The sequence below is a fragment of the Oryctolagus cuniculus genome, chromosome 15, assembly GCF_964237555.1.
Source record: "Oryctolagus cuniculus chromosome 15, mOryCun1.1, whole genome shotgun sequence".
In the NCBI taxonomy this organism is placed as follows: domain Eukaryota; kingdom Metazoa; phylum Chordata; class Mammalia; order Lagomorpha; family Leporidae; genus Oryctolagus; species Oryctolagus cuniculus.
The window spans coordinates 29,493,527-29,517,316 of NC_091446.1; the positions used below are offsets into that span (position 1 = coordinate 29,493,527).

Below are 23,790 nucleotides of genomic sequence, written 5' to 3' on the forward strand. Positions count from 1 at the left end.
ACCTCTCCCACTACCGTGCCACTGATTTCTCATTGACCCTGGGCAAATCATTTAACTATGCTCCTCAGCTTTCCTTCTGTTAAAATGGGCATAATAATGCTGACTCAACACAAAGAGCAGTTCTAATGCTTTGTGGCATGACTAATGCTGTATAAAGCATCGTGGGATCCCTCAGCAGAGGAATTCTCAAGTCTTGAATATTTTTATAGCAGTGTGTCCACTACGAACTTGATCGGCCCATGCATCCCAGATGCTATCATTAGTTTACAAGGTTCTCTCAAGAGGCCGAATGATTCCATTGGAATAAATGGTAGCCAACTAGACAGAAAAATTCTGAGAATGCATCCTCATTGCCATGAAAACAAGTGCAGACACTTTTTCCTTGCTTGGATGGATCTTCCCCTCTTCAAGAGGGATAAGAGTTATTTGCGACCTAAGAATACTTTTGCAGAAACTTTTATTCTTAGCAACTCTGAGGCTAGTTGTACAGATCTGACACTGTGTTGGTTCACAATAAAAGGGAAATGAATCTGACTGTGCCATGTCTGGGAGTTTTGTGGCTGTGATTCAGTCTCCTGGGACCTACTTCTATGGCCCATAACCCTGTCTCTGTGCTGTGTCTTTAAGAGTAAAAAAGAAGTTGAAGCTAAGGGTTGACTCATACCCAGGAACCTGCCCTGCCCATCTGAGGGGTAACTTTAGGTTAAACTCCCTGGCAGCAGGAAATAAGGCTGCTGCCATTAGATCAAACAGTAACACCTGCTGGCACTTCAGCCTGGGGACAACCCGGTTGTTCATGTCACATGGTCCCATGGACCCACGATAGAGAACCTAGGATAGGAAAGGAGCAGCAGGAGCACTGCCCGGGAAATCCATTTCTGACCTTGCAACCTAGGCTGGGCAGCCTCATTCCGCTCTGAAATGTCCTCGCCTCCAGGGGTCAAACCGGCTCCCAGAGCATCCTGAGGCAACACAACAGGAAGAAAGGAAAAGGCGAAAGGGCTTCCTTTGTCTTTTAGCTTTTGCTACTTGCACAGTCCTGGTATGGGAAAGAGGAGGGCAGCCATTTTCCAGTTTGAAGATGCTCCATAATCCACAGGTGATACCTTGACCAATTCAGAGGCACCTGAGAGCTCCCCAGAATCAGCTCTGCCAGTTCACCTCCCTCTGATCACCTGTTGCCGTCATCATGGCCAAGAAGCCTGGCTCTGTTAGCCTGGGCCTCTCAGAACAGTTCTAGTGTTCAGTCAGTTGTTATCGATCAGGGAGAACATATGGTATTTGTCCCTTTGGGACTGGCTTATTTCACTCAGCATGATGTGTTCCAGATTCCTCCATTTTGTTGCAAATGACTGGATTTAGTTGTTTCTTACTGCGGTATAGTATTCTAAAGAGTACATATCCCATAATTTCTTTATCCAGTCTACCGTTGATGAGCATTTAGGTTGGTTCCAGGTCTTGGCTATTGTGAATTGTGCTGCAATAAACATTAGGGTGCAGACCGCTTTTTTGTTTGCCAATTTAAATTCCTTTGGGTAAATTCCAAGGAGTGGGATGGCTGGGTCGAACGGTAGGGTTATATTCAGGTTTCTGAGGAATCTCCAGACTGACTTCCATAGTGGCTTGATCAGTTTGCATTCCCACCAACAGTGGGTTAGTGTCCCTTTTTCCCCACATCCTCGCCAGCATCTGTTGTTGGTAGATTTCTGTATGTGAGCCATTCTAACCGGGGTGAGGTGAAACCTCATTGTGGTTTTGATTTACATTTCCCTGACTGCTAGTGACCTTGAACATTTTTTCATGTGCCTGTTGGCCATTTGGATTTCCTCTTTTGAAAAATGTCTGTTGAGGTCCTTGGCCCATCTCTTAAGTGGGTTGTTTGTTTTGTTTTTGTGGAGTTTCTTGATCTCTTTGTAGATTCTGGTTATTAACCCTTTATCTGTTGCATAGTTTGCAAATATTTTTTCCCATTCTGTCGGTTGTCTCTTCACTCTCCTGACTGTTTCTTTTGCAGTACAGAAACTTCTCAATTTGATGCAATCCCAATAGTTGATTTTGGCTTTGACTGCCTGTGCCTCCCGGGTCTTTTCCAGAAATTCTTTGCCTGTGCCAATATCTTGAAGGGTTTCTCCACTGTTCTCTAATAACTTGATGGTGTCAGGTCGTAGATTTAGGTCTTTAATCCATGTTGAGTGGATTTTTGTGTAAGGTGTAAGGTAGGGGTCTTGCTTCATGCTTCTGCACGTGGAAATCCAGTTTTCCCAGCACCATTTATTGAATAGACTGTCCTTGCTCCAGGAATTGGTTTTAGATCCTTGATCAAATATAAGTTGGCTGTAGATGTTTTGGTTGATTTCTGGTGTTTCAATTCTGTTCCATTGGTCTATCCATCTGTTTCTGTACCAGTACCATGCTGTTTTGATTACAACTGCCCTGTAGTATGTCCTGAAATCTGGTATTGTGATGCCTCCAGCTTTGTTTTTGTTGTACAAGATTGCTTTAGCTATTCGAGGTCTCTTGTGCCTCCATATGAATTTCAGCATCATTTTTTCTAGATCTGAGAAGAATGTCTTTGGTATCTTGATTGGGATTGCATTGAATCTATAAATTGCTTTTGGGAGAATGGACATTTTGATGATGTTGATTCTTCCAATCCATGAGCATGGAAGATTTTTCCATTTTTTGGTATCCTCTTCTATTTCTTTCTTCAAGATTTTGTAATTCTCATCGTAGAGATCTTTAACGTCCTTAGTTAAGTTTATTCCAAGGTATTTGATTGTTTTTGCAGCTATTGTGAATGGGATTGATCTTAGCAGTTCTTTCTCAGCCATGGCATTGCTTGTGTATACAAAGGCTGTTGATTTTTGTGCATTGATTTTATATCCTGCCACTTTGCCAAACTCCTCTATGAGTTCTAATACTCTCTTAGTAGAGTTCTTTGGATCCCCTAAGTAAAGAATCATATCGTCTGCAAAGAGGGATAGTTTGACTTCTTCCTTCTCAATTTGTATTCCTGTAATTTTGGTTTTATGTTTAATTTTTGTTTTATGTTCTCCCTGATCGGTGACAACTGACTGAACACCAAAAAGGAAACCTGTTGAAGTGAAATGGACACTATGAGAAACGGTGACTTGATCAGCATAGCCCTGACTGTTAACGAACAACTTAATACATTATCCCTCTTAGTAGTTTTTTTTGTCTGTTCTACTTAATATGACTGGTTTAATTCTGTAATTAATACACAGTTATTCTTAAGTGTTGAAATTTAACTGAAATGTGATACCTGTTAAACATAAGAGTGGGAATAAGAGAGGGAAGAGATGTACAATTTGGGACATGCTCAAGCTGACCTGCCCCAAATGGTAGAGTTAGAAACATACCAGGGGACTCCAATTCAATCCCATCAAGGTGGCATGTACCAATGCCATCTCACTAGTCCAAGTGATCAATTTCAGTTCACAATTGATCATAATGAAAGGACTAAGAGTCAAAGGGAGCACATAAACAAGTCTAGTACCTGCTAATACTAACCGATAGAATAAATAAAGGGGAGAGTGATCCAACATGGGAAGCGAGATACTCAGCAGACTCTAGAATGGCGGATGTCCTAAACAGCACTCTGGCCTCAGAATCAGCCCTAAAGGCATTCTGATCTGGCTGAAAAGCCCATGAGAGTATTTCAGGCATGGAAAGCCAAGACACTCTGGCAAAAAAAAAAAAAAAAAAAAAAAAAAAAAAAAAAAAAAAAAAAAAAAACACACACACACAAAACAAAACAAAAAAAAACCACCTAAATGAAAGATCTCTGTGAGTGAGATCCCAGTGGAGAGAACGGGTCTTCAAAGAAGGAGGTACCTTTCTCTGAAGGGAGGAGAGAACCTCCACTTTGACTATGAATCCTTGTCTAAACAAGATAAGAGTCGGAGAACTCAAAAGGCTACCATAGCCTTGGAAACTCATGACTGGAGCATAGGGAGATTACTGATGCCATAAACAGGAGTGTCAATTTGTAAAGTCAACAACAGGAGTCACTGTGCACTTACTCCTCATGTAGGATCTCTGTCCTTAATGTGCTGTACATTGAGACTTAATGCTATAACGAGTACTCAAACAGTATATTTCACTTTGTGTTTCTATGGGGGTGCAAACTGTTGAAATCTTTACTTAATGTATACTAAACTGATCTTCTGTAAAAAAAAAAAAAAGAAGAAGAAGAAGAAATTATCAATTCCCATCTATTATTTTTCACTTTGTGTTTCTGTGTGGGAGCAAACTGTTGAAATCTTTGCTTAATGTGTGCTAAGCTGATCTTCTGTATATGAAGAGAATCGAAAATGAATCTTGATGTTAGTGGAAGGGGAGAGGGAGTGGGAAAGGGGAGGGTTGCGGGTGGGAGGGACATTATAGGGGGGAAGCCATTGTAATCCATAAGCCGTACTTTGGAAATTTATATTCATTAAATAAAAGTTTAAAAAAAATCAAAAAAAAAAAAAAAAAAAGAACAGTTCTAGTGACTATTCAAAGCCAAAACCTACCATGAGCTTCTCCAGACCTCAATGGCTTGAGTTTATGGTGAAATGTTCTTCACTAGTAACTATCTGGCTTGCCACCTTGAGCCCTTTTCCTTCTTTCTTTTGTGCAAAATGTTTAGACCAGGATATTTTTCAGGTGTTCTGTAACTGCACTGTTCCTGCAAGTCTCTGCCTCCCATGAGCCGGCCTCTAGTGTGGAGCCTGTGGCCTCCCTGTGCTCTCTGCTTCCTCCTGCTTTCCTCCTGTTCCACACCTGCCTGTCCTCCCTCTGACTCAACACACCTCCAGTCTTCCCCCAGAGGGTCTGTACATTGCGTACTTGTTACTTCATCCTGGGTTGTTTTCTGATCCCTATCTGCAAAAGTTCCAAAGAGGAAAGGGGAGAGAAATTAGTGCCAGAAAAGAGCTGATCAATGTGGTCAGTAAAATTCAAGACGGAGGGAGGAACAAGTGATGAGCTGTCATGCAAAGATGAGATGTACAAAGCACACTCAAAGGGGTAAAGTTCTGAACAAATTTTGTATGTGAAGGGATAAAGAGGTTACCATCCCCTCCAGGAAAGAAAATAGCATGGAGGCAGGTGTTTGGTGCTGGCTGGGACACCCACATACCATATTGGAGTGCTGGGATTCAATCCTGATTTCACTCCAGACTCCAACTTACTGCCGATGTGCACTTGGGAGGCAGCAGGTGATGCCTCAAATAGCTGGGTCCTCACTACTTGCATGGGACAACTGTATTGGCCCCAGCTATTGTGCACATTTGGGGAGTTAACCAGAAGATGGGAACTTTCTCTCACTCTGCCTTTAAAAATACATAAATTTAAAAATACTTCTATGAAATGAGGAAATTGCACAAAGGATAAAAATAGCTTAAGATATTTAAAGAATAACATAGAAATAAAATCCTCAATGTCCAATGGCCACTTGTTTTCTTCTTCTTCCCTAAGACAGGAACCAGGAAAGTCCCCCAAAAATATTTTTTATACCGAATAAGAAATGAGCCATCCAGCTTGGGAAGTAACAAGTAATATTCTTATTGGCAGATGTCACGACTTTCTATATACAAAACCCTTAAGAATCTACACAGGGGCAGGCGCTGTGGCACAGTAGGCTAAGCCTCCACTTGTGGTGCCTGCATCCCATATGGGCGCTGGTTTGTGTCCCAGCTGCTCCTCTTCTGATCCAGCTCTCTGCTATGGACTGTGAAAGCAGTGGAAGATGGCCCAAGTCCTTGGGCCCCTGCACCTATGTGGGAGATCTGGAAAAGCTCCTGGCTCCTGGCTTTGGATCAGCCAAGCTCTGGCCATCATGGCCATTTGGGCAGTAAACCAGTGGATAGAAAGCTTTTCTCTTTGTTTCTCCCTCTCCCTGTCTGTAACGCTATTTCTCAGATAAATAAGCAAAATCTTTAAAGAAAAACAATTTACACAAACAAAGACACATACTCAGACTATTCAGCAAGGTTTCAAGATATGGGGGCCGGCGCCATGGCTCACTTGGTTAATCCTCTGCCTGTGGCGCTAGCATCCCATATGGGCGCCGGTTCCAGTCCCAGCTGCTCCTCTTCCAGTCCAGCTCTCTGCTGTGGCCCAGGAAGGCAGTGGAGGATGGCCCTAGTGCTTGGGCCCTGTACCCGCATGGGAGACCAGGGGGAGGCACCTGGCTCCTGCCTTGGATCGGCGCAGTGCGGGCCGTAGCGGGCACTTGGGGGGTGAACCAACGGAATAAGACCTTTCTCTCTATCTCTTTCGCTCTCACTGTCTAACTCTGCCTGTCAAAAGAAAAAAAAAAGATATGATATCAACATATGGAAATAAAAGTTTCCCCATAATCTAGGTACTGGTCACCTGAAAGGAGAATTTAAAAAAGGATCCATTTATAGGGCATCACAAAGAATAAAGAGGGGGCCACTGTTGTGGTTCAGCAGGTTAAGCCACTGCCTGCACAATGCATGCTATCTCAGAGCACCAATTCAAGTCCTGGTTGCTCCACTTCTGATCCATCTCTCCATTAATGCACCAGGGAAGGCAGCAGATAATAGTTCAAGTACTTGGGTCCCTGTGGGGAGCAAACCGGACTGGACTGAGTTACTGGAATTAAGACTTATTCTATGCATCTGCTCTCCCACAATATGGCGCTGGGAGAGAAGTAAACAGCTTCCGCACAGCTGCCTCCAGTTCAACCAATAAACTGTAGGACTTGCTCCTGATTGGAGAGCAGCATACTCGGCGTGTGGGCAGCCGAGTTAGGATTGGCGGAGGAGGACTATAAAGGAGGAGAGAGACGGCATGCACCAGGAACATCTAAGGGGAACATCTAAGGGGAACACCTGTGCAGCCCCCGAGAGAGCCGGCCGGCGGTGTGCCGCTCCCCTGCGGAAGTGGGGAATGTGGCCAGGGGGAACTGCCCTTCCACGGAGGTGGAAGGGATAGTAGCCAACCCGGGAAGAACCAGCAGCAAACCCGGGGAGGGCCGAGCAGATGAAAGAACAGCGCAGGGTTTAGTGTCGCTCCTCCACGAAGAGGGGGAGCGACATAATGGTGCCGTGACTCGGATATGAAGCCTAGGCAGGGTTCAGTGTTGCTCCTCCACGAAGAGGGGGAGCGACAGGTCCCAAATGGATTTCATGGCTCTTGGCTTCAGCCTGACCCAGCCCTGACTGTCGTGGCTATTTGGGGAGTGAACCAGTAGATGGAAGATATCTTTCTCTCTGTCTCTCCCTCCCTCTGTGTCACTCTGCCTTTCAAGTAAATAAATAAATCTTTAAAAGTAAGAATAAATAGGATGAACTTTTATAAAAAAAAAAAAAAAGCATTGAAACTACAAAATACTATGGAAAGGAATTATAGAACTCTGTAAATGTAAATAAATCCCATGTTCATTGTCGCTCCCCCTCTTCGTGGAGGAACGACACAGGACCCTGCGCTGTTCTTTTGTCTGCTCGGCCCTTCCCGGGTTTGCTGCTGGTTCTTCCCGGGTTGGCTACTGACCCTTCCACCTCCGTGGAAGGGCGGTTCCCCCTGCCACATTCCCCACTTCCGCGGGGGAGCAGCACACCGCCGGCCGGCTCTCTCGGGGGCTGCACAGGTGTTCCCTCAGATGTTCCCCTTAGATGTTCCTGGTGCATATTGTCTCTCTCCTCCTTTATAGTCCTCTTCCGCCAATCCCAACTCAGCTGCCCACACACCGAGTACGCTGCTCTCCTCCAATCAGGAGCAGGATCAGCTCCTGGAGGTCATCACTCAAGTTGGCAAGAGGCAGCTGCGTAGAAGCTGTTTTCTCCTCTCCCAGCGCCATATTGTGGGAGAGCAGATGCATAGAATAAGTCTTAATTCCAGTAACTCAGTCCAGTCCGGGTTGCTCCCCACAGTTCATGAGTTGGAAAACAACATCTTTAAGACAGTAATACTCAAATTGATTTTATAATTCAGTTGAATCGTCAAATTCCAACTCTTTTAAAAAAAGAGATTTGATGGGGCCGGCACTGTGGCATAGTGGGTAAGGCCACCGCCTGCAGTGCTAGCATCTCATATGGGTGCTGGTTCAAGTCCCAGCTGCTCCACTTCCAATCCAGCTCTCTGGTATGGCCTGGAAGAGCAGTGGAAGATGGCCCTGTCCTTGGCCCCTGCACCCATGTGGAAGACTCAGAAGAAGCTCCTGGCTCCTGGCTTTAGATCAGCACAGCTCTGGCCATTGCAGCCAATTAGGGAGTGAACCAGCGGATGGAAGACATCTCTCCCTCTCTGCCTCTCCTTCTCTTTCTGTGTAACTCTGACTTTCAAATAAATAAATAAATCTTAAAAAAAAAAAAGAGAGAGAGAGAGATTGAAAAGATGATCCTAAAATTTATGTTAGTTCAAGGCCCCGGAATAGCCAAAACAATCTTAAAAGAAAAAAGCACTAAGTCAGAGGACTCACTCTTTGTAATTTCAAAATTATTTCAAAGGGTCAGTAATCAAGACAGTGTGATACTGGCATAAATATAAACATAAGTCCCTGGAACCGAATTTTAGAGAGTAGTTTACCCACACATTTATAGTGAATTCATTTTTTTTTTTAAAGATTTACTTATTTACTTGAAAGGTTACAGAGAGAAGGAGAGATGGAAATCTTCCATCTGCTGGTTTACTCCTCAGATGGCTTCAACAGCCAGGGCTGAGTCAGGCCAATGCCAGGAGCCAGGAGCTTCTCCAGGTCTCCTACGTGGGTGGCAGGGGCCCAAGCACTTGGGCCAGACTCTGCTGCTTTTCCCAGGCCATTAGCAGGGATCTGGATAGGAAGTGGAGCAGCCAGAACACGAACTGGCACCCATACGGGATGCCAGCCTCAGAGGAGGTGGCTTTACCTGCTAAGCCAGAATACCAGCCCCAGGTGAATTAATTTTTGAAAAGGATGCCTAGAAAATTTAATTAAGAAAGCATAGTTTCTTCAATAAATGTTACTGGGACAACTCGTTTTCCATATGCAAAAGAACGTTATCTCCCTACCTCATACCTTATAAGATTATTAACTCAAAGTGGATTATCTAAACCTAGAAAAATCTCAGGAGGAAACAAGGTATAAATCTTCATCAACTTGACTGAGTGATGGGTTCTTAGAAATGACAAGAGGGGCGGGTGCTGTGGTGTAGCAGGTTAAGCTGCCGTCTGCAATGCACATATCCCATATGGCACTGTTTTGAGTCCTGGCTGCTCCACTTCCCATCCAGCTTTCTGCTAATGCACCTGGGAAGCTGGCGGAGGGTGATCCAAGTGTTTGGGCTCCTGCACCCACGAGGGAGACCTGGATGAAGCTCCTGGCTTTGGCCTGGTCCAGCCCTGGCTGTTGTAGCCATTTGGGGAGTGAACTGGCAGATGGAGAATCGATTTCTCTCTCTCTCTCATTCTCTCTCTGTAACTCTGCCTTTCAAATAAGTAGAATAAATCATTTTTTAAAAATGATAAGAAAAGAATAAGCAGCAAAAATTTTTTAATTAGATAAAATGGACTTCATCAAAATTAAGAACTTTTGTGCTTCAAAAGATATTATAGTATCAAGACAGTGAAGAGCCAACACACAATATAAAAGAAAATATTATTTACAAATGATATACTTAAGGAATTAGTACCCAGATTATAAAAGCAACTTTTAAAACTCAACAATAAAATGACAAATAACCCAACTTAAAAATAGATGAAGTATTTCAGTAGGCATTTCTCTAAAGAAGAGAAATGATCAACAAGCACATTAAGTCAATGTTCAACATTGTTAGCCATTAAAGAAATACCAAGCAGAACCATAATGAAATACTATTTCATATCCAATAGGATGTGTGTAATTTCTCTAAAGATAATAACAAGTGTTACTGAGGATGTAGAGAAACAGGAATCTGCACACAATGCTAGTAGGAATAAAAAAATGGTGCAGAGGCAGTTTGGTTAGGAGAGAATCACAATGTGAAAAACATGGAGGTTCTGTTAGCAATTCTGCTCCTATGCACATACCCAAGAGAACTGGAAATGCTGGTTCGCACAAAAATGTGTTTATTAATGTTCATAGCTGTATTCTATAAATTATCCAAAAAGTGGAAACAACATAAATATCCAGATGAATCAACATAATGTAGTCATCAAGAAATGGGTAAAGAATCTAAATAGAGATGTCTGAAAAGAAGAAAGACAACGGCCAATAAATATACTTTAAAATGCTCACTATCATTTACTATATTAGTTAACTTTTCATTACAACTAAGTACCTGATACAGGCTATTTATGAAGGAAGGATTATTTCAGCTCACAGTTTTAGAGGTTCACAGTTTTAAGATCAGGTAGCCTTGTTGGTCTGGTATCCGCTGAGGGTGGTGAGTGGTGGAACATGTGCAGAATCAGAAACAATGGCTGGTCCAACCCAAGCTGATACATCTGAGCTTCTCATAAAAACTACCCTCCAAGAGCACACTGTAGTGACCAACAGACCTTTCACTAGACTCAACTCTAGATATCACAATCAGATCATGCCTCCATTCTGTTAATGCTGTTGTCTATGACTTTGGGACTTCTTGTCTGCAGTAAGTTGGGGAACCAAATCATATTCAAATTATAGTATTAGCCATCAAGGAAATGAAAATCAAAAGCAGACTTCAGTCAGGATGACTATAATCATCCTGATTATAAAAAGACAAAGAATAACACTAGCAGTGAGGATGTGGAAAGAAAGGAACCCTTATGCACTTAGTGGGAAGGTAAGTCAGTATAGTCATTATGGATAACGGTATACAGGTTCCTCAAAACACTAAAATAGAGCCAACATACAACCCAGCTATCCCACTTTTGGGGATATATTTGAAGGAAATGAAACTACCATATTAAAGAGATACTTGCACTTCCATGTTCATTGCAGCATATTCACCACAGCAAAGACATGGATCCAACTTGGATGTCATCAATTAATGAATGAATAAAGAAAATGTGGTATATTTTCCACATGGAAATGGAACATTATTCAGCCACACAAAGTAATGAAATCCTGACATTTGCAGCAAAAGGGATGGAACTGGAGGTCATAATGTTATGTGAAATAAGCCACACATGAAAAACAAATACTGCATGTTCTCTCTCATATGTGGAAGTTAAAAAAATGATCAAACTGAACTTGGAATAGTGCTGACCAGATGAAAGGAAGGGGCAGGAGGGAGGTTAGATAAAGGACACCTAAACACAGACAGAAGTGATAAGTCCTAGTGCTCAATCACAATAATGTATTATAAATATATACTACATGAAGAACAAGAAAAGAGGAGCTGTTAAGCTACAAATAAAAAGACAAGGTACGGAGGTGCTGATTGTCTAGACTGACTGGTTTATGTTGCTTATACATGCTAAAATATTGCATTGTATCGCGTAAAATGTATAAGTGTTACATGTTAATCAGAAACTAAAAACTAAAGCAATATGGTATATTCATGTATTTAGCCATGTATGAATATAGTATATTCATACATTTAGTAAAAAAGCATGAAGCACTGATATATTATATAACATGGATATACCATGAACTCATTATTCTAAGGCAAAGCAGTCAGACACAAAAGATCACATATCATATGACTATTTCTTTGTGTCTGGAGACACAAGCAGATAGTAGGATAGCGGAAGAGAAAAAGGGGTGTGGTTGCTAATGGAAGTCAATTTTGTGGAAAGTAATGAAAATGTCTTAAAATTCTACTGCGGTAATGGTGGCATGCCTTTGTGACTATATCAAAAACGAATCAATCATATACTTGAAACAACAGATTGTATGCTATATGAATTATGGATCAATAAAAATATATGAGCCGGCGCCGCGGCTCACTAGGCTAATCCTCCCCCTTGTGGCGCCGGCACACCGGGTTCAAGTCCCGGTTGGGGCGCCGGATTCTGTCCCAGTTGCCCCTTTTCCAGGCCAGCTCTCTGCTGTGGCCAGGGAGTGCAGTGGAGGATGGCCCAAGTGCTTGGGCCCTGCACCCCATGGGAGACCAGGATAAGTACCTGGCTCCTGGCTTCGGGTCAGCGCGGTGCGCCGGCTGCAGCGCGCCAGCCGCGGTGGCCATTGGAAGGTGAACCAACAGCAAAGGAAGACCTTTCTCTTTGTCTCTCTCACTGTCCACTCTGCCTGTAAAAAATAAAAAATTTTTTAAAAATTAAAAAAATAAAAATATATGAGAAAAATGTTCTGTATTTCAATTGTTTTTAACACTAGTTGCAGCTGAGATTCAAACCCAAATGTATTAAGGAAGCAATGATTAAATTACATTCTGTGATTAAAGGGAGCATTTCATATTAATTATATATTGATATGAACTCCAGTCTGAAACTTGAAGGGGACAAAGATCAGCCACAAGAGAAAAGGCAGCTGCTATATCTGGAGCCGAAGATGACAGCCTTGCCATGCTAAATTGTGGTACTTGGAAAAATCCAGATACTACATTCCACATTAGTTAAAGGGACTAGGGCACTGCATAAGCAGAAATCACACTTCTTACTTCCTTTGGAGCAGGAAATCCATGTCCTGAGTCCACTGGACCTGTAGGTGCCACAGTAACAATTAAGTGACAGCTACCACAGCTAGGCACTGTGCCAAATGCTGCTGGACACTGCGTTATCACTAGATCTGCAGCAGGTGCTATTGCTGTCACATTTTTACTGCTGATGTACGTGAGTTCCCTCAGAGTTTAGAAAGTTGTTAGGGGGGCCAACACTGTGGCACAGCGGGTTAACGCCCTGGCCTGCAGTGCCGGCATCCCATATGGGCACTGGTTCGAGACCTGGCTACTCCACTTCCGATCCAGCTCTGTTATGGCCTGGGAAAGCAGTAGAAGATGGCCCAAGTCCTTGGGCCTGTGCACCTGTGTGGGAGACCTGGAGGAAGCTCCCGGCTCCTGGCTTCAGGTCAGCGCAGCTCCGGGTATTGGGGCCAATTGGGGAGTGAACCAATGGATGGAAGACCTCTCTCTCTGTCTCTACCTCTCTCTGTAACTCTGTCTTTCAAATAAATAAAATAAATCTTAAAAAAAAAAAGGTGCAATGCAAAGCAGGGACCTATCTTTAAGGAAGAAAAGTGACATTTATAGTAATGCATCACGTCACAAAATGTTGGTCAATGACAGATCAAACACACAATTGTGCTCCAGTAAGATTTCAATGGAGCTGAAAAATTTCCATCACCTACAATGTGTTAAGAGTTTTAACAGGTATTATTAGAAGAGGGTCAAAAAGTAAAATGCTCATGAATTTACAAAAGTTATATCAAACTAAGATTAATATTTGAAGAAAAATCTTTTATAGAGTAGTCTAAGTACACAGTGTTAATAAAGTCTACAATAGACAGTAATGTTCTAAGTCTTCACGTTGAATCACCACTATGAACAAATGCCAGTCCCACAAGCTCCATTCACGGGAAGCACCCTGACAAATGTGCCATTGTGTATCTTTTATGCCACTTTTTAACCCTATTTTCTATGTTTAGGTATTTTTTTTTTAACAGGCAGAGTGGGCAGAGTGGACAGTGAGAGAGAGAGAGACAGAAAGAAAGGTCTTCCTTTGCCGTTGGTTCACCCTCCAATGGCCACCGCGGCCGGCGCGCTGTGGCCGGCGCACTGCGCTGACCCGAAGCCAGGAGCCAGCTGCTTCTCCTGGTCTCCCATGCGGGTGCAGGGCCCAAGTACTTGGGCCATCCTCCACTGCACTCCCGGGCCATAGCAGAGAGCTGGCCTGGAAGAGGAGCAACCAGGACAGAATCCGGCGCCCCGACCGGGACTAGAACCCGGTGTGCTGGCGCCACAAGGCGGAGGATTAGCCTATTTAGCCACAGCGCCGGCCTAGGTATGATAAGATACACAAATACCACAGTAACATTTCTAGCTTAAGAACAAAGCTATGCATACCACAGAGCCGGGGTGTGCAGTAGGCTATAGGATGTAAGTAGTACACTCTGCAACATTAGTACAGTGACAAAATGATCCAAGGAAACACTTCTCAGAGCATGTTCGTGAGATTAAGTGACCCAAGACTGTGTTTGAATATCCTACTAAATGCCTGTTCAGAGTCTTTGTGATGGGAATCCATGTGCAGCTGGTCACAGGAGCAAAAGAGGGTGGCTAGGAAAAACAGTCTATTCTTGAAGTCATCTGCAATAACAATGGCAATTTTAAAAGTTTTTCTTTAAGCATCTCACAGAAAAGCCCTTTTTGTAATGATTTACAAAAAACCTGGAGGAAACACACAGGAACTGGCTTGCTTCACTCTCGGGATGAGGAGCAGTATGCACTATCTATGTACACTTTCCCCAGCGCCGGGATGAGGGTAACACCTCCCTTCTCCCTGGGCTCCTACGGAAAACATGAAACGTTTTGTGACATTTATTCAATGAGGAGCTGTATGAGGACATCTCACGGCATGAGGAGGACAGTTAAGCTTTGCCACCAGGTGCAGGCTCTGTTACACTCAGTGGTGACAGCTGCTTCTGGCCCCCGGCAGGACGACAGCTTAGAGCAGGAATGATCGGCCCTGCCTCCCTGCTCTGTCAGTGGCTCATCCTCTCCACTGCTGAGACACAAAGTTCTCCACAGTCGCTGTGTGTTCATCACTCTCACCCTCTGTGAAGAAACAGTCTCCAGACCCCTCACACCATGTTCCTACTATAAACCAGAAGGGCTCACCTTCCATTAGCTGTGGTTTCTGAATCTATACTTCTTTCACCCTAGCCTGGTAACTAAATGGGAGATCCAACAAAAGAACAAGGTACAGGTCAGTGTGTGTGTATGTATGTGTGTTGCCAGTGAAAAGGCATCCCTTTCAGTCTTTTGTATTCATCTAAACAGAGCTAATACACATTCTAAAATCTTGATTTGTAATTTTTGTGATAAAAATTGATATAAATCCAGGTTACAGATAAGGTGTCAAGTTCAAGCTCAGCTCAGGGCTATGCCAGAATTGAAACTCTGATAAGACAAAAAAGGAAAACTTTTCCTGTTCACCTGAGCATCCCTACTCCCAAACTCTCCCAAAAATTCTAGATCCTTGGAACTTGAAGGGGCCTCTGCCCTTCTGCGTACTTGTATGTCCTGCCTCCAAACTGTCCTTTTCACATGAATGGGACTCTGCAGCAGCCAGGATCTCTCTGTGTTAACTCTTTGTAATCAGAGAGGACACAAGTGCTGACACTGTCATCACTGTGTGGGTGTGGCAGGAAAAATGCCCCACCAGACGATGAGTTCTTTCTCACTGCACACTGCAGTCACGCTCTTCCTTATGTGTAAAACATCTTCATGTGTGGCTGGCACTGTAGCACAGCAGGTTAATGCTCTGGCCTGTGGTGCCGGCTTCCCATATGGGCACAGGTTCGTGTCTTGGCTGCTCCTCTTCTGATCCAGCTCTCTGCTATGGCCTGGGAAAGCAGTAGAAGATGGTCCAGGTCCTTGGGCCCCGGCACCCATGTGGGAGACCTGGAAGAAGCTCCTGGCTCCTGGCTTTGGACTAGCTCAGCTCCAGCTGTTGCAGTTGTTTAGGCAGTGGACCAGCAAATGGAAGACTTCTGTCTCTCTGCCTTTCCCTCTCTGTAACTCTGACTTTCAAATAAATAAAATAAATCTTAAAAAAAACTTCATGTGACATTTGTACTTCCCCATCTTTGTTCAGTTTCTGCAGAAGGCCGCTTCCTCTGGGCAGTAAGAGCAGGGGCTGCTCTGTGGGGGGAGCAGGGAAGGAGGAGGCGGGAGGAGGAGGCAGGAGGAAGCCGCAGACCTTACCAAAGGGCTCTCGGCCCTCTTTTTCAGGGGATAAATGTCTGGGTCCTGGGTCAAAAAGCAAGGAGGGAAGAAGAAAGGGCAAGAAAGGCGAGAGAGTTTTCATAGAACAAGGCAAATGGCTTGGAAGGTCACGGAGAACAACAGCAGCTAGGTTCACTGTGGATAGAGTACAGCAGCTACAAAGCACTCGTCCTGAGATACAAAAGGGAACCAGGTATGGCCTATGTAGGTCAGGTCATCTCTAGCCATTGGCCTCTGGCTCTCAAAGTCACGGCTTGGCATGTGCTACTTGTTCCCATTGCTGATTTAGTCCTGTGCCAACTTGGCAGATAAAATATTGACCAGCCATTAACAATACTGTGATGAAAGAGAAAAAATAAGCCTGTAGGGCTTTTCTAAACTACATTCTCCCAGTGTGTACTTTCATGAAGATAAGGCACTAAACAAAGATGAACAGGAGGATTTTCAACAGGTGTGTCCAACGTGTGCAGGGTCCCAGGAAGAGAACTCATGACAGCCTACCACCGGGGGTTTAAATATTTAAAATCTGCAAATGAAGCAAACTGTTCAATAAAGTAGGACAAAGGCATAGCCTCTCTGTTTACTTTGATGGATTTGTCTTTACAACCTGGAAGATGAGATTTGGACTTAGTGATCTAAAACTGCTCACATGTCCACAACCTACCCAGGCCCACTAGCCACCTTCTAGAAGGGTGCTATTTCAGGACCACTGAAATACCCTGCTCATCAGCAAATGGACCCCTTCCTCCTGCATGTGAGGTCCAATGCTGCACAGGAGGCTGCCTTGTCCCTATACACGTTCTATCTGAAGCTATGCCTCTTTTTTTTTATGAAGGTTTATATTAAATGAGAACAATAAGACTTGGGTCTTATAAACATTAAACAAAATCAACTTTCAGTTTGTAAGTGTGGTTGGGTGGAAATCAATTTCCATAACAGAACAAATTTAACACGATCTGGGTCACGGCAAAACCAGGAGAAAGTATTGGTGTCACAAAAACACACAGCGCTTCACAGTTGCCCTTCTGACACAATGCCCTACACCACAGGCAGTGTGTGGAACTCGGTGGGGAGGTACACAGGACCAGTTAGGAGGCTGGCAGGCATCAGCTGAGTTCCATGAGGGGCAATGTGGATTCTGAAGGTCAGGGAGGTACAGCAGCAACAGGGCCCACCTTCAGGGCAGCTTCTTTCTTGGCCTGGGGAGCTTGGAGAAGGGCCACGGCTTCATCTCCTGCAGTGCACAGATCTGGGGGACTCAGGAATATGGACTGAGCTGCAGTCCAGGAATCTTACCCACAGGGGTATTGCATTCACTGGATGAGCAGGAACAAACTTTGTCCCAGTGCCTACTTCTGTCCTGGAGGGCAGTGCCACGGCCAGCACAGACAGGGTCAGGGGCTCCTGCCCCTGCACATCTCCAGAGGCTGTAGCAGAGGAAGAGGGATGTGGACACTGCAGGCACAGTTGGGATGGTGCAAACAGCCCCCAGGAGATACTAGGTTCTACATCCCAGTGCAAATACCTCCAACTGGCAGCTTCAGCCAAACCTTGCACTAGCCACCCACAGTCCACAGCTGAGCAGTCTGGCCAGACACCCTCTTACTCTACTCAGGATCTGCACCCAGTGCCAGGAACTACATGCATGAATGCCCCTAGACAGCAACACCGCAGTCTAGGCACTACTGCTACACAACCAACCACACAGAACACTTTAATTCTGTACCTGAAAACGAAAGAGGTTTTACTTCTTACTCTTTCTCTTAATTATTATTATTTGATCTTGTTGTTAAGGTAAATTCATACTTTCATATGCACAGACTGTGAGGAGAAACCAAGAAAGAAATTTCTCTAGGTCATGTGTCAAAAATTACTTGCAGAGCTGGGATAAAACACCTCCAATCTATTGCCATCTTGTCTCAATAGCACAGCCTGGCCAGCTCCTGCCTTGTGTTTAGAAGTTGTATAGCCAGTGCCTAGACAGTGTCATTTACTGGCAAGAAAGGTTCCCTTTGAGTTGTCCCCTCTGAGCTCCCTCCCTCTAGAGGCTGTAAAACACACATGGCTGTGGCTCCTCTGGGAAAGTAAACACAAACACACCCCTGGGATGCAGCCTGCAGTAAGTCTGCATTTGCATGCACATCTTTAGCCTGGAGAACAGCAGGCTTGAAAGAGAGAGATCTTCAAACATCTCCTGTTTATGAGGTTTGCAACACCTTGCTAAGCTCCCCCTTATTTTTTTTTTAACAATTTATTTATTTATTTGAAAGTCAGAGTTACACATAGAAATGAGAGGCAGAGAGAGAGAGAGAGAGAGAGAGAGAGAGGTCTTCCATCCACTGGTTCACACCCCAAATGGCCACACGGCCAGAGCTGCGCTGATCCAAAGCCAAGAGCCAGGAGCCTATTTCGGGTCACCCACGTGGGTGCAGGGGCCCAAGTACTTGGGCAATCCTCCACTGCTATCCCAGTCCACAGCAGAGAATTAAGCCCCACCTTATTAAAACGCACCTTGAGCCATGTACTGCCAAAGAGATGGTGCTGAGCCAGGCAGACAGGGTCCCTATCCCCATGGGGCATCCCAAGAGAACATGAGTGTCATGACACCAGGACCACTGACAGAATGCATCAAACAGCAGCCAGCCTGGGAAAGTTCCTGAAGAACTGCAGGAAACAGGGCCCCTTCAGTGACAGTGTGTGGGAGAAGGGGGATGGGCAGCACAGTGCCCCAGGCAGAGGGAAAGGAATGTACCCAGACTCTACAAGTACCATGGGAGGAGAGCAAACAAGCAGGAGGCCTAGCCAGAGATGAAACAAGGACACACGCAAGGAGGGGCCTGGTCCTAGAGGGCCTTGGAGCCATGATAAGAAGTGTGGATTTTATACAAACAGCAATAAAAACATCTTACTCTTTATATACTGTTTATTTAAGGTGGCTCGATGAGACTTGTTTTTCTTGCTCCCTAGTGTTGAAGAAGCAAAATGAAATTTACAAACGGCAAGGGAATCTTTGCCCCTTTCCATAAAGAACAGTCTGTAGCTCCCACCTCCATCTCTCAAGCATACTTTTTACTTCCCTCAACTATGATAAAATATTTATGTGCTGGGTCATTACCGATTCCAATGTACACAAATATTGACTGTGTCCTTATTTAAAAGTTCTAATTGCTTGCTGACCTAATACTGCTTGATACCAAGGCCCATGCTTCCCCCTAACATTATTCCCGGCAGGTGTGCAGTCACAATCTCCCAGGAGTCTGAATATTTGGTGACACAACCACTGCAGTGGGATGTGCACGGAGGATCCAGTCACCACTCTGCCTGGTTCCCAACACCGACAGGGGCACTGCCCTCGTCTCTCTGAAACTCCCTCTCCCTCATCCAGATTTTCCTGCACTCTGGCAGGGAGCAGCCTGTCTTTAGGGAGGAAGACAATACCCCTGCCCCACACTGCCTCCTAGGCGGGCCTCCCCTTTTCTTTCAGGGGCATCTGGCCTAATTAATGCCAGCAGCACCAAGTAAGAACAACAGCACAGGTGTCAACCAGAGTCTGAGAAAGTAGGAGCAGATTCTGGGAAACCCTGGTGTTTCAGGTGGTTCTGGAGCACACAAGGCGAGTGTGCCTGGGCAGTTACAGATGAGAGACGCTGCATCCACAGTATGGCCACCTTGAGTCACAGTGGAAGGCAGACCCCCAGAAGAAATCCTGAGCCCTCCTCCCTGATGAATGCCGCAGTATGAATGTGTACCCGCAACCCCACGTTCACTGGAAATCACTGCCTCCTGGGATGTATCTGCAAGTTGGCGCTTTACCAAGCGGTATCTGCAAGTCAGCCATGATGGATGAGTCCTCAAGAATGACATGTGCGTCACCAGTAAAAGACCTGAGAAAGATCTCGGGCCTTCCCCACGTGGACGCTCAGTGAAGACGGCCGTCCATGCAGCAGGAAAGGGGCCTTCACCAGACCCCAGGTCACCCTGAGCTATGACCCAGCACTTGCCAGCCTCCAGACCTGTGAGAGGTATGCTGCTGTTGCAAAGCCACGTGCCCATGGCAGTTTGTGCTAGCAGAGGAAACAGACTGAGGCAAAGAGGAAGGCCCGCCGTCGGTGACACAGTGACAGATGCACCACTGCAGAGACCCTGAGCAGCAGCCCAGGGAGGGCTCCTGGTCCACACACTGAGCTCCTCCCAGCCATGACCAGACCCGCTGTCCCTCTGAGAGCACTGCTCTCACACAGGGCTACAGTGAACCACAGGATGGAAGATATCTCTATCTCCACCCCTCTCTCTGTTGGTAATTCTGCCTTTCAAATAAGTAAATACATCTTTTTAAAATGTTGTATAAACAGTGATGCTCCAGGGAGGGTTGCTTTTGTTCCCTTTTTTCCCCCCTAAGGCTGGTGAAGTGAGGCAGTGGGATGGAGAAGGAACAGTCTGTACCCTGAGGGAGTGGCTGCGACCCCACTGCTCTGGACCAGCCCCCGATTCAAGGCCGATGAGTTTCCCAGCATGTCCGGTCACGGCTTCCTGGGATAAAGTCTGGGAATCTGCGTGTATTGCAGAGCTGGCCAGGAGGTTCTCCTGGTCAGGAAGTTTGGGGACAACACCTAGTGGCTGACACCAGCCCTTGGAGAAGGGGGTACCTTTCCTAAACCAGTGGGTCAGACTTGGGGTGCCAGGGAAGCCCCACCTGGCAGGAAGAGCCCTCGACTTCCTTCTTTAACCTCTCCCTTCTACTTCCTGACCCCCTCCTACCTTGTCTTTCTCGCTGTCAGCAAGTCCCCACCACGCTGAAACGCCTGCAAAGTGGCACTTGGAGCAGCAGCGCCCCATCGTGGACAGGAGCAGTACAGCGCTAGGGCGGCGCAGGACGCTGTCCCAGTAGGTCACTGGGGCTGCAGTTACCATGCTGGCCGGCAGGGGGCAGCACTTGTCTACATTTCCGTGCGGATCCGCCTTGGCCTCCCCACACGGGTGACTCCGTGAGCATCCCCCGGAGCGGGCATGGGGTGCAGCCCGGCCCGATCTGGAACAACACCTCCACGTGACACGAGGTGAGTGAACAGCGGAAGAGTGAAGCGCGGGGGCGCAGCACGCTGTGCCGGGGGGAAAGCCGGCCTCTGCGGCACTGGCTGGGCTGAAGCTGGCGGTCCCCTAGCGCCCGTGGCATCGCATGGGGTGGCCCCCGCGGTCAGTGTGCCTGCCACCGAGCTGGATTTCCTGCCGTGCGCGAGGAGTTGAGGAGCAGGCCCGGCTCTGTGTCTGAGGAGGCGCGGGCAGTGGCGGTGGAGGCGCGGGCGGGCGGCCGTATTGGCCGCGCCTTTGAGGAGGCCGCGCAGCGAGGTCTCCGTGTCCGTCAGTCCCCCGTCCCTTCCACTCACAGACTGTGCTGATGTTTGTATCGGACAGGCCTCTTTCTCTAAAACCTTCCTTTACTCAGAAGGAATTCAGTACCCGTGTACTGCGTGTGGTGGTCACATCCGGGCAATGCGGTGGTCGCATCCGGGCAATGCGGTGGTCACATCCGGGGAACGCCTTCCAGTCTGTTGACCGTTCACCTTTGCTATGCACTGGGAACCTCTAGAATCTTCTCATTCCTTCAGAAACTGTCCAAAGTTGTCGTGTGCTGTAGTTGCCCTGCTGCGTGGCGCCCTTCGGCGGAGCCCTCCTGGCTGCCCACCCCGGGGCCGCGCGCCCTCCCTGCGTGAGAACAGCGCGGCTCCCGCGGATGAGGGGGCGGTGCAGCGTTCCCTCCGTGTCTGCCCCCAGGTCCATCCGCGTGGCCCCGGGGTTCCTTCTGCTCATGGCTGAGCGCTGTCCGGTTGCGCTCACAGCGCTGTGGGTGGCAGATCCGTTCCGAGGTTAGGAAGTGTGCGGACCCCGCCAGTCGGCCTTGCTCTCGGCCTCTTGCTGACTTCGAGCTGCACGTGCCCCGCGGCGGGCGGGCGCGGAGCAGGCTGTGTGCTGCAGATTTGCCCGTCTCCTGGCCGAGGGCCGCCTGGGCTTTGTTGCTCTGCTTCGCCTGTTCGTGGCGCGCGCCCCAGGGCTGCCAGGATCACGTGCCCCGTGCCCCCCCACCTGTCTGCTGTCCCCACCGCACTGAGCCTGGAGGCCCTGGGCCCAGACCCCCTGTGTCCCGGGAACCCTCCCCTCCCACACCGTTGCACCGACACCGCGTGCTCCATACAAGGGTCTAGGCTGAGAGCTGGAGCAGCGAGGAAGGCTCAGTTCACAATAGCTAAGACATGGACTCCACCTAAATGCCCACCAACAGTAGACTGGATAAAGAAATTATCGATATGCACTCTATGGAGTTTTTTACTGAGGTAAAAAATAAATGAAATCCGGTCATTTGCAACAAAACGGAGGAATCTGGAAAACATCATGCTGAGTGAAATAAGCCAGTCCCAAAGGGACAAATATCACATGTTCTCCCTGATCTGTGACACCTGAGCACCTACAAGGAAACCTGTAGAAGTGAAAGTGACACTATGAGAAACAATGACTTCATCAGCCCTTGTCCTGACTGTCTAGGAACAGCTTACTATTTTATTCTTTTTAGTATTTTCTTTTTCTACTTAATACCATTGGTTGAACTCTTTACTTAACACAGAACTATTCTTAGGTGTTTAAATCCAATTGAAAATAGATCCCTGTTAAAAATAAGAGTGGGAATAAGAGAGGGAGGAGATGTACAGTTTGGCACTCGCTCCTTCGGACTTACTTCTAAGGGTAAAGCTAAAAATTTGCCATGGACTCCAAATCCCATTAAGCTGACAGGTACCAATGCCATCTTACTAAACTGATCAGTTTTTCATAACTGATCATAAAGATAGGAATAAGTGTCAAAGGGATCACATAAATAAGACCAGTGTCTGCTAATAATAATTGATATAATTTAAAAGGAGAGAATGGTCCAACATGGGAAGCAGGATACATAGCAGACTCATAGAATGACAAATGCCCTAAACAGCAGTCTGGCCTCAGAATCAGCCCTTATGGCATTTGGATCTGGCTAGAAAGCCCCTGAGAGCACTTCAGGAATGGAAGCCAAGACACTGTGGCAAAGAATGACCTACATGAACAATCTCTGTGAGTGCGATCCTGGTGGAAAGAGGGGCCATCAAAGAAGGAGGTACCTTTCTCTGAATGGAGGAGAGAACTTCCACTTTGATCATGGCCTTGTCTAAATAAGGCTGGAGTTTGTGGACTCAAGAGGCTTCCATAGCCTTGGCAGCTCATGACAAGAGCCTCGGGTGATCATTGACATCATAAATAAGAGTGTCAATTGTTAAATCAACAATAGGAGTCACTGTGCACCTGCTCCCCACGTAGGACCTCTGTCCTTAGTGAGTTGTACTGTGAGAGTGAACAGACAGTACTTGATACTTTGTGTGTCTCTGTGGGTACAAACTTTTGAAATATTTACTTAGTATAGAATTGATCTTCTGTGTATATAAAGATAATTAAAAATGAATCTTAAGAATGGGATGGGAAAGGGAGTAGGAGATGGGATGGTTGCAGATGGAAGGTTGGTTATGGGGGGAAGAACTGCTATAATCCAAAAGCTGTACTTTTGAAATTTATATTTATTAAATAAAAGTTATATATGTGTATATATGGTTATATATGTGTGTATCTATGTGTATACACACGCACACACACACACACACACTTCTTCCTTTAAGGCACACTTTGACACACACTTCCTTTAAGGTTGATGGTTGGTGAATCTGGCATGAAGAACGAGGGGCTTCCACTTCTTCCCTTTGCACTTTGACTTCACCCCCATCCCCAGCCTGCTGGAGCCCACCCCTGTGCCGAGACCAGTGGGCTCGCCTATGCTGTGCACGTTCTCAGATGCGAGGACACACGGACTCCACCGTGCTGCTCAGGACTCCGTCCCCCAAGGAGTCCTCACAGTTGTTTTCCCAGAGCGCTGCCCCCGCCTCTCCTCTCCTGCTCTACT

At 46.2% G+C, this 23,790-nt stretch overlaps 1 long non-coding RNA gene across 1 annotated transcript in view; it reads right to left on the minus strand.

Annotated features, from left to right (window-relative positions):
* Positions 1–23,341, minus strand: part of LOC138845320 (uncharacterized) — a 49,478-nt gene extending 26,137 nt beyond the window's left edge. Inside the window, exon 1 of the long non-coding RNA XR_011382327.1 lies at positions 20,577–23,341. This is a non-coding gene — a long non-coding RNA (uncharacterized lncRNA). The remainder of the gene's footprint in view (positions 1–20,576) is intronic.
* Between the last annotated feature and the right edge of the window lie 449 nt (positions 23,342–23,790).